The sequence below is a fragment of the Choristoneura fumiferana genome, chromosome 5, assembly GCF_025370935.1.
Source record: "Choristoneura fumiferana chromosome 5, NRCan_CFum_1, whole genome shotgun sequence".
In the NCBI taxonomy this organism is placed as follows: domain Eukaryota; kingdom Metazoa; phylum Arthropoda; class Insecta; order Lepidoptera; family Tortricidae; genus Choristoneura; species Choristoneura fumiferana.
In genome coordinates this window covers 3340034-3353106 of record NC_133476.1, presented here as the reverse complement: position 1 = coordinate 3353106, position 13073 = coordinate 3340034, and the positions used below count along the sequence as shown (strand labels likewise).

General features: G+C 36.8%; 1 long non-coding RNA gene across 1 annotated transcript; it reads right to left on the bottom strand.

Moving 5' to 3' along the window:
- Positions 1-8: 8 nt before the first annotated feature.
- Positions 9-2744, bottom strand: LOC141427768 (uncharacterized). Its single transcript, XR_012451357.1, has 3 exons — positions 2664-2744; positions 1442-1498; positions 9-81 (listed from the first exon to the last, which is right to left on the bottom strand). It is a non-coding gene; the product is annotated as an uncharacterized lncRNA (long non-coding RNA).
- Between the last annotated feature and the right edge of the window lie 10329 nt (positions 2745-13073).

The window sequence follows — 13073 nt, the reverse complement described above, 5'->3', positions numbered from 1 at the left end:
GTTGCGACGGGTGGGAGGGACGCGTGAGCACAATATCTGGGGGTGCATGTTACGCCTCACGGCATGTACGTCTGTGAACATCTTAAAACAAAACTTTTTAGTACACAGAGGCACCGAAAATTCCCGCTTCGGGCTTAAAAGTAAGTTTAAAATAATAATCTTTATTTATCTTCAATAAGTTTGTGTGACAATAAAGAGTTTTATTATTAATTTAAAAAAAGAACTTTATGGGCTACACTTATTAAGAGAGACAAATTATCACACATTACATTAGATTCAGCTAACGTAAACCAGGGATACTTTGATCAATTTTGAAATTCAAAGCGTAATTAAACTCAAACTAACGTGTTAAAAAATAATAAAAAATAGCACATTATTGTTTTTACTGTTTTATCGATTTCTGGAATTAAAAATTCTAGGACAAATTTTTTCGAGATATAAATAAAAACCGAGTGATCAAACTTATACTACTTAAAGTGGGGTTACTTTAAAACCTATGCTTTTTTATAATTGAAATTGAAAGAAACCCCTCTCAAATCAATACTTTGATCCAAGTATTGATTCAAGAGTGATTTCACACTGAATTAGCTTGTGATAGCTTTATTTAATAATAGAACATACAAAATGGTTAAAAATTAACAGGACTATTGGAATAATCAACAAATGTCAAAAATAGCTCTCGAAAGTTATTTTAAATCTTTAAACGGACGTAATTAGATAAAGTAAGTTATTATTTATCTAGAAACAGCTTCATTATAAAAAATCTCTTAAACATAATCAACAATCTGAGATCTAAGTATTTGAGCTTCACTAACTAGGTACTTAACTAATACATTTCGCAAGAAGATGAAAGAAATCATTTGATCTATCTAGCCCCTTGTAGTCGATCAAAGACACCCCGAGCAAAGTATTCTCCAGCGTGGTGAGCATTTATAGGTTATAGAATTGAGGTTATTTTTTTCCAAATCACCGATAAAAACCGCCTAACATAAGCTACCAAACTTATCTGTCAAGAAGCGAAGGTAGAAGAGAAGTTATGTAGGCTACCAAAGTCAATAGAAATGTTTTACTTCCATTTATTTTATATTTTTTGATGACGGTTGCCGCTACTCACGCGCCGGTCGACCATAGCAAAGAGTAACTATCAATGTTGCCGATGTCGAAAAAATAAATGCAATGGCGTTTTTCAAAGCTTAAATAAATACTGTGTTTTTGAGAAAATAAGCTATCAATGTCACCTCAAGATTCAAAGTAACCCCAGTTTACGGTATTACCTTGCGGAGATCCATATCAATAAACTGTCATGGAGTTCCATATCAATAAACCAAGTATGAGTACATGGGATGAAGCTCATTACTTAGCCGCTAAGTAATCGTCTAACTACAACCTATTCCTAAGCAGTGCTTCCACATATTATGTTTGACAGCAAAGCTTTACTTACACTTATGAAGCCCAGTGCAACGAATAAGTGCAGTATCTTGAAACCTGTCATGATTACCTGAAAATCCAAAAAACTTTGCGAATTATAATTAAAATCAACACTGATTCTATGCAATCATACAAAAAATATCTGTTCAATTTTTTTTTTTTAAAGAAGCTTGTCCGTTTCACAGAATACTATAGGGCTAGCTGTTTTCTCGATCAGATAATAGGCATTGCCATACAACAAGGAAACGTAGCCAGCCTTATGGACACCCTCTGGGCATTAGCAGCAATCTGGGTGACATTTGTAAAAATTGTGTTTTTATCTTAGAATAAGTTTTAGCAAGATTTGACCCGAACAGAAAAACATTGCAAGTTAAATAATAGCTTGTAAGAATAGAACTATTAATAATGTCAATAAAATACTTGGTTCACCCTCACTAGACCGAATATCATAAAAGCTAATTTCACTAGGCATACCAACGTTAGATATAATTTTCATTAGCCCTAATATCATGACAGCTAAACTTGTATGTCCGAATTGATTACTAGACCTAAAGTTTTACATCCTAATGGTTACTTGTACTAAACATTAAATGCTCTAATATTACTAAAACTAATAATGATTATTCCTAAAGATTAATAGACCTAAAGTTATTAACCCTCATGTTTACTTGTACTAAAGATAAAATAAAATGCGTGCGAGCGAGCGAAGCGAGCTAGCAAGACGGTTTGGAGAAGAAGCGACTTGGATAGGTTAGGTTTTTTTTATAGCAGCCAAGATAACTCCCACTAGGAAAGTAGGTTGGATAGATGACATTCAATATGTTGCCAAATTAAGGTGTTCGGAATCAATACATTTGACGAAAATAATGTTTTAGCTTTCTGATGTTGGGCTAGTGAATTAGGTAATTAGGTAATTCGAATGCTAAAATTAGGGCTAATAGTTAGGAAAATCAAAAATTCGGCTTTTTGATTTTAGGGCCAGTGAAATTAGGTACCACGTAAATTCGAAATGCTAAAATTAGTGCTAATGAATATTTAGGAAAATAAAAAATTTGGCTTTTGATTTAAGGGCTAGTGAAATTAATATAACGTAAATTCGGAATGCTAAAATTAGGGCTAATGAAAAGTTAGGAAAATAAAAATTCGGCTCTTTCATTTTAGGACTAATGAAATTAGTGGTAGTGAAACTAGAATTAAAAATTTTCGGGCTACCATAGGAGAACCCTAATACTTACTATTTCTTCCAACTGAGCTGTATGGGATTAGAACGATGCATGTCAAGAACACGAAACGCAATGTTTTATAATGAAACAAATTCTTGTACAAATAATATCTTTGAAATCATTCGTGACTATCAAACAGCAGGCATTTTAGTCATAACACAAGAAAAACCGGTCAAGTGCGAGTCGGACTCGCGCACGGAGGGTTTCGTACCATTTATATAACATTCTTTAGACATTAGCAAAAAACGGCAAAAAATCTGTTAAAATATTTATTTTATTCTGTTTTTACCCCCGACGCAAAAAGCGGGGTGTTATTAGTATTTATTGTAATAGTGGCCACAGTCATACATAATCAGAAAACTTTTCAACTTTGTAACTATCAGGGTTTATGAGATACAGACTGGTGACAGAATGATGGACGGACGGACAGACAGCGAAGTCTTAGTAATAGGGTTTTCGTTTTTTCCCTTTGGGTACGGAACCCTAAAAAGGTCCATTTTGTATTTTTCCCAATGATAATCGATTATCATGGATAAATTCGAATAGAATTGGAACTTTCATGGAAATTGATTATTATAGGCAATTTTTTATGGACCGGAACACTTATATACCTAATAATTTTGACTCTGTTTGTCTGTAGCCATAGTACATAGTATGTGCTTAATACGTTTGCGAACAGCAAGTCATTTCATTTATTTATTGCATCATCATCATCATGTCAGCCGAAAGACGTCCACTGCTGGACATAGGCCTCCTCCAAGGCTCTCCACCGGTCTTGTGCTTTCCGCATCCAACGCGATCCCACGATCTTAACCAGATCGTCGCTCCATCTTGTTGGAGGCCTACCAACAGCTCGTCTCCCGGTCCGCGGACGCCATTCGAGAACCTTCTGACCCCATCGGCCATCAGTCCTGTGAGCAATGTGCCGCGTCCACTGCCACTCTCGCTCACGCTAACTCACACACACGCACGCGCACGCACGCACGCACGCACGCACGCACGCACGCACTCACGCACACAAACACACACACACACACACATGCACGCACGCACGCACGCACGCACGCACTCTAACTCTCAGTGGTTTTACCTCATACCGTTTTGCTAATTGGTTCGAACTCAGTGCTTCTTACCCTCTTATTTTAATTTATATTATTTCGATACCCACAATGTTTTTCTAATTTACGTAAATAAGTGTTTTTGTTGCATTATTTATGGTAGTTAATAATCGCATCCGCCAATTGGTAATGGCAAGTAATTAGTAATGGGAAGAAACGGTGTCGAAGACACAGGCTCAGCCTAGTTTAGACACCAGAGTGTCGTATATTTTAGACTAATCACCCTACATCTCATGTTATAATTAACAATTAACATTTAATTACTTATATTATATAAGTATTCAATTATTATTACAAAGCACATTCTTTAGCTTTTCTGTTAGAAAAGAAGCTCAATTAAAGACTGCTAAATGCACATTACAAAAAATTACTCAAAAAAAAAACAAATGCTCGTCCGCGAACGATGTTTAAAAAGTTTTAAATAGAGGTTCTGCCTTGGCTAATCTTTGCCATGTTTGTACCTACGTCGCGTCGTGCGCGCGCGCCGCCGTTGACGGGCATAAATCAATTGTCAACCGTCGCGGTAATCTCACGCAACTAATATAGCGTGGAGCGCCGGATGGATGTGGCGGATATTTTTGTAAGAAAATGTTACAAGAGAGAGAGAGTGTTATCTTGTTATCTGTTAATGTCATGTGTTTTATGCACAATAAAGAGTTTACAATAAAATACAAGATCAATTCAACGATAAGGTTGTTATCCTACTAATAGTATAAAGGCAAAAGTTCGTAAATCTTAACCGCTGAACCGGTTTAGATAAAGTTCGGTATATACAGATAGTCTGAGTCCCAGGGAAGGACACAGGATAGTTTTTATCCCGGAAAATATCATAGTTCTTGCAGGATAGCGATGCACGAATTCTACGCGGACCGAGTCGCGGGCAACAGCTAGTCATAATATAAAAATGCGGATGTGAGTTTAAATTAAAAAAGAAAGGAAAAAAAAATGCAAAGTTCCCACGGGATAGCGAAAAATGAATTCTTCGCAAAACAAAGTCGTGGGCAATAGCTAGGCTACATAAGTAAAATTTGGAGAAATGCGTGTTCGCACTTCACTTCAGAATGGATGCACTAATTTATATAGTTAATTCCATAATTATATTTTATTACACACGACGAAACGGAGAAAGTATATGTGTTTAGGGTGAGATATTGTTTGTTTGTCCTAGTTCATAAATAACAAACACAAGAAAATCTCTCGGAGGTTGACATTGCCATCCCCTTTTAAATTTCAATTACAATGTTAAGATAAGGTACTATGAACATATTTATCTCCTGAGCTCCACATAGGCTTAGTTTTATTAAGTAGATTTTCTCATGATGACGTTACCTTTGATAAAAGGCTCACCGTAAGTTAGAAATCTTATTTCGCAGTTAAATTAAAGAAGAAATGTAAATTATAGACTCATACCTATGACTATCTACATGAGACACCAAAGGTCAAGCCACTAGGTAATTTTTTATCCCTGTCTTATCCATACTATTATTTCTCGCAAAGGGCGTCATACGCTTAAGCCCAAGTGCCGGCAGCAAAAAGTCTTCAAACGTGGTTGTGCGGCCACACTTCACCACAACCAACAAGAACCATACCACCAACTCATTAGAGTATAAATTGAATTAAAATATTCGTGAAAAAATGGGTGAACTTGTGTGTAAAGTTGTATCTTAAATCGTGGGAGCCGATCGATTAGGTTAAACGCAATTAATGCTTGAAGTGAAGTCATGTGGTGGACGGAGATGTTTGACATGTGGGTATGATTATGTTATCTGTGGCATGAAAAAGATGACAAGATGGTATTGGCTTGAAAAAAAGTCACTAGTACTAAAATATTTTATTCTGGTTAAAGTTTTTAATCCTCTCACCGTCTTACGGACAGATGTAGTATAGTAGATTGATAACCAAGGGTGGAAAGTGACCCATTCCACCTGAGATATTTCTGGCGCTCATGAGAGCGCCAATAGTTCCACCTGAGTTAGACACTCTATTTTTCATTTCGACTGTGAGGAAAGTAAAATAGTACAAAAAATAAGAATAACATTCAATTTCAATTTCAGTATTCAGTAATTTCAATTTACTTAGGTATATCCAACCTCCAACGGTACCTTTTCGACCTGGCCACTTGCCACGGCCGACTATGAAAAAAAATCGAGTTGGTCACGACCAAGGAGCTTATATACCTACAAAACTGGAGGTTGAACGCCGAACGAAGAAGTTTGACCTTTATTACTTATTTATAATATATTCCATTTCTTTCTTTCACATTTCACGAATGACTACCATCTCTTTCTTAACCGAACTAAAGAAAGAGATGGAATATGTTCGTGACGTAATAAAGATCAAATTTCTTATTTTAAACGGATGTTCGGCGTTCAACCTCCAGTGTTGTAAGCTCCTTGGTCACGACGTGCATCTAGATGGCCATGCCGAAACGTGAAAAAAAATGACATTGACGTAACTCAATTATCTTCGACTCCGTGGCTAATCGAAATTTTAAAAAAATAATACTTTCCACCCTAGAGATGAAAACGCATTTTTCCACCCGGCAATTAAACTTTCCGAACAGGAGAGATGAAAAATATTATTATAATGTTTTGTTATCGTATTTTGCTTCAGTAAGCTAGTTGAGAAAGCAAAATAAAATACGAACTTTTCTGACAAAATACGATAACAAAATATGATTCACAACATATGTGCGTCATGCACTTACTTTTTTCACTAAATTAAATGCCATCAGCCATATGGCTGACTTAGTTATTTGGCAAATTTCTATTTTCTGGACTGAATCTCGACACTGAGCTGAGCACAGCCTAGAGCAGAGGTTTTTAACCGGTGTGCCGCGTATATTTTCAGGTGTGCCGCGACCGCCGCGAAGTGTATGCGATTCGTACAAAAGGTGTCAACGAGACCCAATTAATAAGCCTCCGCTGTCCGTTATGTTATACATATTATGGGTAGGTATACTGTACGGAACTCTTTAGGTACTCTACGCGCCAGTCCGACTGGCACTTGGTTATTTTTTAGGTGCGCCGTGAAACTTAGATGAACGAAAAGGGTGCCGTTAAAACCAAAAGGTGCACCAAAAAGCAGGTGGTAGGACCTGTGCAAGGTCCGCCCGGATTGTTACCACCGTCTTGCTCGCTCATCCTGCCGTGAAGCAGCAGTGCTTGCACTATTGTTTCGGCGTGGAGAGTAAGACAGCCGGTGAAATTACTGGCACTTGAGGTACCTATCCCATCTTAGGCCTTTAGGTTGGCAACGCATCTGCAATCCCCCTGGTATTGCAGATGTTTATGGGCGGTGGTGATCTCTTACCATCAGGAGACCGTTTGCCATCCAGTCGAATAAAAAATAAAATAAAAAAATGGTTGAAAACGCCTGGCATAGAGAGCTATTACTTACATAACTCTGTATTCTGACATTCATGTCGGATTGACGAATATTATTGAAAACGTTTACCTTTCATCAGTCTGGGCCATCAGTCCGTCAGTCTGAGGAATTACACGGCAATTCTGTAGTCATTCTGACTGGTCTAGCTCTTAAAGAATAAACATTTGGAAAATAAGTAGGTGTACTTACTTACTTCAGTTTAAACCACGCACGAATACAAACCACTACCACCCCATAACTAATAGGCATTAATCGCGTCCATAAATGAGCCTTAAATTATAATATTAATGTTATAATAGTCCATCATGCCGTAATTAAAACCGGGCTGGCCTTCCCGGTGTCAACGTGTTTGCGTTGTTACGGGTTCGAACCCGCTGTAGGGTTAAATTTATAAGTGGCACGCGGTTTTTTGAAACAATCATGGTAACAAATTAAATCCTCGTGCTATCAATACAAGCACACATTGTTTATTGAATAAATAATTCAAAAAATGTTAAAATAACATCCAAAAACAAAGCTGATCCACGATTAGGTCTTAAGTGCTCCAGGTGTTAAAAAAGTTGGGACTCTGTTCTATTTGTTAATTTTTTGGATAACTTATGCGTGACCTGCCTACATATGTGCTTCATTGATCAAAATAGTCACCACAGTGACTCAAATGAACAAAAAAATGGCTGGTCATAATATATATAAAGTCATAATTTTTTTTCATAATCAAATTCAAACTTGTAATCTTCAAACAATAAGTCCCTTCAATCAAGTGTCTGAGTGATAAAAAATAGACTTAACAGTGAATTTGTTGCAAGCACTTTTTTATACCACAGAATATCTCTTATTGCTATTAATGCGCTACTAATAGTTCGTGGCCAAAATATTAACAACATAAGGGTTAATCATACTCCAAGCTAAGCTGTCTCCAGTGCGATATACTGAGCCGGGACCTTTTTATGAAAACCTTTAAGTATGTTTATGTTCTATTTTTAGCCTGTGTATGTGTTATTGCTGTTATAAATATATATATTTTCTTTCTTTCTTCCTTTCCTTGCTATTTCAATGACTTCGAACTCTTGTAATATAATTTTAGTGAGCAAATAAACACAAGCTTATCGCTTATAACTTGTGCCACAGCAAAAGCACACCCGCTTTCGTGCACACGTCAGTCAACGCCCATCAATCACTGTTCTCCGTGACTGTGCCACTCATATTTCAGGGCTCAGGTTACAATGAACAAACCCCTATTCCCACACAGCTAAGGTTCAGAATCGAATGCCCACCGCCCGGCCTCGAAGTGAGGGTAGGTTTTCAATCGATTAAGTGTGCCAGTAATGAGTTGGACTGGTTTGTTTTAAATTTCGGTGATTTTTTTAAGTAATGATGGTTATTTGTTTAAAAGTTCGGCTTACTGAAGGGTTAAGTATTTAACTGGACTGATAAACTAGCTGTTTCCTGCAACTTTGTCCACAGATGATTCGACAACGAATTTTTCGGAATCAAAAGTTGATTCAGGTTAAAACATGTTAATTCAGGCTAACTATCTTTGTGCCGAATTTCATCCAAATTCGTACCGTAGTTCTTGAGTGAAAGAATAACAATCATCAATATAGCAGGTACCTACCTATATTTGTAGGTACTTCTTCTAAAATTTTCACCTTTTTCATATCATCATGTCAGCCGAAAGACGTTCCACTGGCTGGACATAGGCTCCCAAGCTCTCACCAAACGCCACCTCCACTCTCATTTCCCACTCACCTTTGTAAAAATATCAATAGGTGCTGTTAAACAAAATAAACATTTACAACAACCTATAAACAGACTTGTTTACTACATACACTGTAACTGATGGTCCCTACCTCTATATTTGTGGTAAATGATAAATTTCACCTTATCATCATCCCTACTAATCTAGAAACTAGCAACGCTACTAAATATCACCTTCGCCACTCAAAATAAATTATATTATTATTATTATTATAATTCTCAATTTACTCGTATTTAGTCGCACTAGACAAAAATACTCCCAAGAGGTTTTTTTATCACTTGGCAATGATTGCCGGTACGGCACATTTTTTTGTAGAACATAATATAATAAGCAAAAAGATTTTTGTGTTTACTTGCCGGGATTCGAACGAGCATCTAGCATTAGGTTAGAACCTGTAATGATAGTTGTTCGTGTATGAAAATAAAAAATCTTTATGCTGCGACCGAAACGACCACTTCAAATAGACACTTTTACTGTTAACTCTCAGACGCGAGACTTAGTAAAGTGCAATAAACGCACATGTGCGTTCTTATAACTATTAAATTACTATAACAGCACAATGTAAAAGTCGAGAAAGAAAAATGTGTCAAGAAAGAAAGAAAAAAAAATATACGACTTCTTAATTGACAACGCTAAGCTCGTTAACGAAAATCCTCTTCCTTTGACGTTCACATGCATTTGATTGAATCGTGATTTAATAAAAACATACAAAAAGGGACGTTGTCGGCTTCTCAATCAGCTGTCAGAGGTACTATGGATTCTCGAATGGAAGTGGATCACGTGAACAACAGGTGAATGTGTTTGAGACTACCCATGTTTAAATTGAGATTGTATTTTTTTAATTTGAGTTTTTACTCACTGACCCTTTACCCCAGGTTTTGCTCGCGCAGCTATATACATAATATATTTTTAATCTGAAACTGACCAGCCAATTTAGCATGAAGGAGTAACAATCACAGGCACACACACAATCAAATGTAGGTACACTTAAGAAGTTGCGCACTATTAAATATTTATGACATTTTACTATGTGATATAATTGAGTTTTCTGTAATAAATAAAAGTTATGAGTACCTCCTCGTGGCTTGAAATAAATTAGGTACTTATCTCAGCCTATATACGTCCCACTGCTGGACACAGGCCTCCTCTTACAATGAGAGGGCTTGGGCCGTAGTTCCGTAGTGGCCGTAGCCATATAACCGCCTCATGCTTTTAACTCTCGCGAAATTTCTATTCCTTAAATCATTTGTTCTTTGAGATACAGTTTCGAATTGCTCATTAATACTAGCTCCTAAAATTGGTTTCATGTAACAACAAATGAACGAAAACAAAATGGCAACTCCATCGAATATAAGTAATATCCGTAACACTAACCAGAACTCGTGGTACTGAATGCACATGTCACTGATTGATAAAACTCACTCGCCCCACGCGATTGACAGCTGACAGTTTATCACGATGGATGCGTCCCATTTCAATTTCGAGTTTTTGTCATAGCACCGTCCATTTTGTATCAAGTTGCAAGTTGTCTTTTAATTTAAATTTAACAAATGCAAGTTATAATGCGTAAATGTGTAAAAGCGTGGGCGAAGCGTCTCCGTTTGCATTTTTAATTGACATTTAGAAATCTGAAGAGTTATACAGCTTATAAAGACGTTATAGTATTATGATCCCTTTATAAACAACGATCAATATTTAAGGTGGTAGGCAAAGATGTCTTCATCTTTTCGCCACTCATTTCTTTGTCAATAAAATTAAAATATATTATTTATTAAAAGCGGACCGTAGATCAATATTCGTCTACCTTGCCAACATAACTATCTATTGGGCATCTAATCACTGCTGCTGGCTCGTGCTGAGCCACCGACTTCAAACTGGTAGAAGATTATTTTCATGGTTATTTGCAGTTGGTTAATTTTTTTGTTAAATATTTTTTCTCTCTCTACTCGTAAGTGAATGCAATTGATTTATTTAGGCATTTGAAATTGTAGCAGCTATACTTACAGCAAATAATCAAAGTAACATGAAATTTACTTAGAGATTTCCCATACAAGAAACATTTTTTTTTTAATTCGCAAGCTGAACCGACTCGCACTTTCGCAAGAAAACCTAAAAAAATAGCTTATAAAAATAGCTTAAGCTTCTTTGCATAACAACATCCAGAATATTTACCTAGCTGACTTGGCATAATAAATTTTCCCTCTAAAACCTTTGCCACTAATCCATTTAAAGAAAAAGCGCCCAACTCTGAGTGATGTTTCGTCCAAGTGCGCCATAACTTACCAACAGCCAAAATACCCCACTAGTTAGGCACTAGTGATGTGCACGTGTCGGATGTAGAAAAAATATCGATACCGATTTCTATCCCTCTTCTAAGTCGTTACACTGACGATGGCGAGTTTCTTGGGAAAATAGTCTCCTTGCTTTCCATATCGCAGAACTAGAGTTCGAAGTTCTGTTCAGTCTGTCATTTTTAGGTCCCTTAGTCACCTTTTGCGACACCCACGGGAAGAGACGGGTCCATCTAGTCTAAAACCGGTCACGATTTTTTTTATACTTTTTTTTAACAGTTTAGTCTTGCGTTTGGCTACAATCACTCCTGATGGAAAGCGAGGATGAGGCCTACGACTAAAATTCAATATTTAATGTAGGTAATTGGGTCAATTTTATTTTCGTTGTCTTATTTCGGACCACTCTGTCACGATGCTGTAGGTACCGTTTTATGTCATTGTCGGTGTAGCTCTACCTAGAGAAGAAATAAAGTGTATCTTTGTCAAGAACAAAAAAATCCACGTAGTCACTTGTTTCTGGGGACAAAAACAAGAAAATGAAAAAATAAATTATACCTACGCGTCACATTTTCTGCCATATTTAGGGCAGGAGTTGGGGTTACTTCTCAGAAACATCATTGTTCTGTACGTACGCCACAAGTATTCCACACTATGTTTGTGCGTGTATGTGTGAAAGCGTGTACGTTACTTATACTTTTACATGGAAAAATCCCGATCCCAACCCCTCACTTTAAGGACAGTTTTTTTTTGACCAATACTCTTTAAGCAACTTAAACTTAAAGACCACGATATATTTTTGAAAAATCCCATGAATATTTTTATAAAGTCCCATGGAAACCCCAGGATTTCAACTAAAATATTTAATGACTCGCAAAGCGTAACGTCTATTTACTATAAGTAATAAAACGTCAAATGGCGTTTATTCGCGTCACTAGCGTCCGTCAATGTCTCGGCAGTGATGGACGCACATCGCGGGTCGCGGAAGTGCGTCCGCCATCCGTCACGCGTCACCCGCACGCCGCGGACAAAGGGGTCGCGGCTTTAAAGTTTTTTCAGGCGGGGGAGGGATAAGGGGACCAAGTTACCAAGTACTAAATAGTGTACGTATACTTTTCATGCCATTTGAAAGGGGCAAAGTGTGTAAGGTGTTAATTAAATGAACTGAAACTGAAAACCTGAAAATGTCGAGCTTGTTCAGAATCGAGAGTAAAATAGTGTATTCACACTGAATGTATTCACATTGCGAGTGTATTCACGCTTTATTGTGTGTGTTTTTTGAAGTTCCTTTTTTTGTGTGCCCAGTTAAAGTAACGGATGCAATATAAGCTAGTTAAATATATGTTTAGTTAGCATATTAATTAGGCAATTTATTACTGGCCGTTTTTTTGTGAGGTTGATTTTCTTCTAATAACAGCAAAGCTTAACTGACAGAAACAAGTGCTAGTATAGAGTTAGAAAGCAAGCAAAATTACACACTTAGTATTTCTCAAAAAGAAAACTCTGTAGTAGTAGTCGCAAAATATCACCCTGGTTGCTGAGATTTTAAACATTTACCGTAGCGTAATCTACAATACTTCCTTAATTTCCGAGCTTTCAATAAAATTTATTGCTAACATAACAATTAAGAATACTAGCTTTCATACAAATAATAATTTTCGCACCAGGACCCGCACACCTACACAAATGCACAAATGTTGCATGGAATCGCGTATAATTTGATTAATGACGTTTTTTGTCATGCCCTGCAGTAATGGACACGAGCTATCCATCAGTACGACAGATGTCGCTACCCTCAGAGTCTTTGGGTTTAAAGTTTGGTTTTGTCGAAGAAATTAATAGAAGTGGATTTTTTTTTTCGAATGTGCGA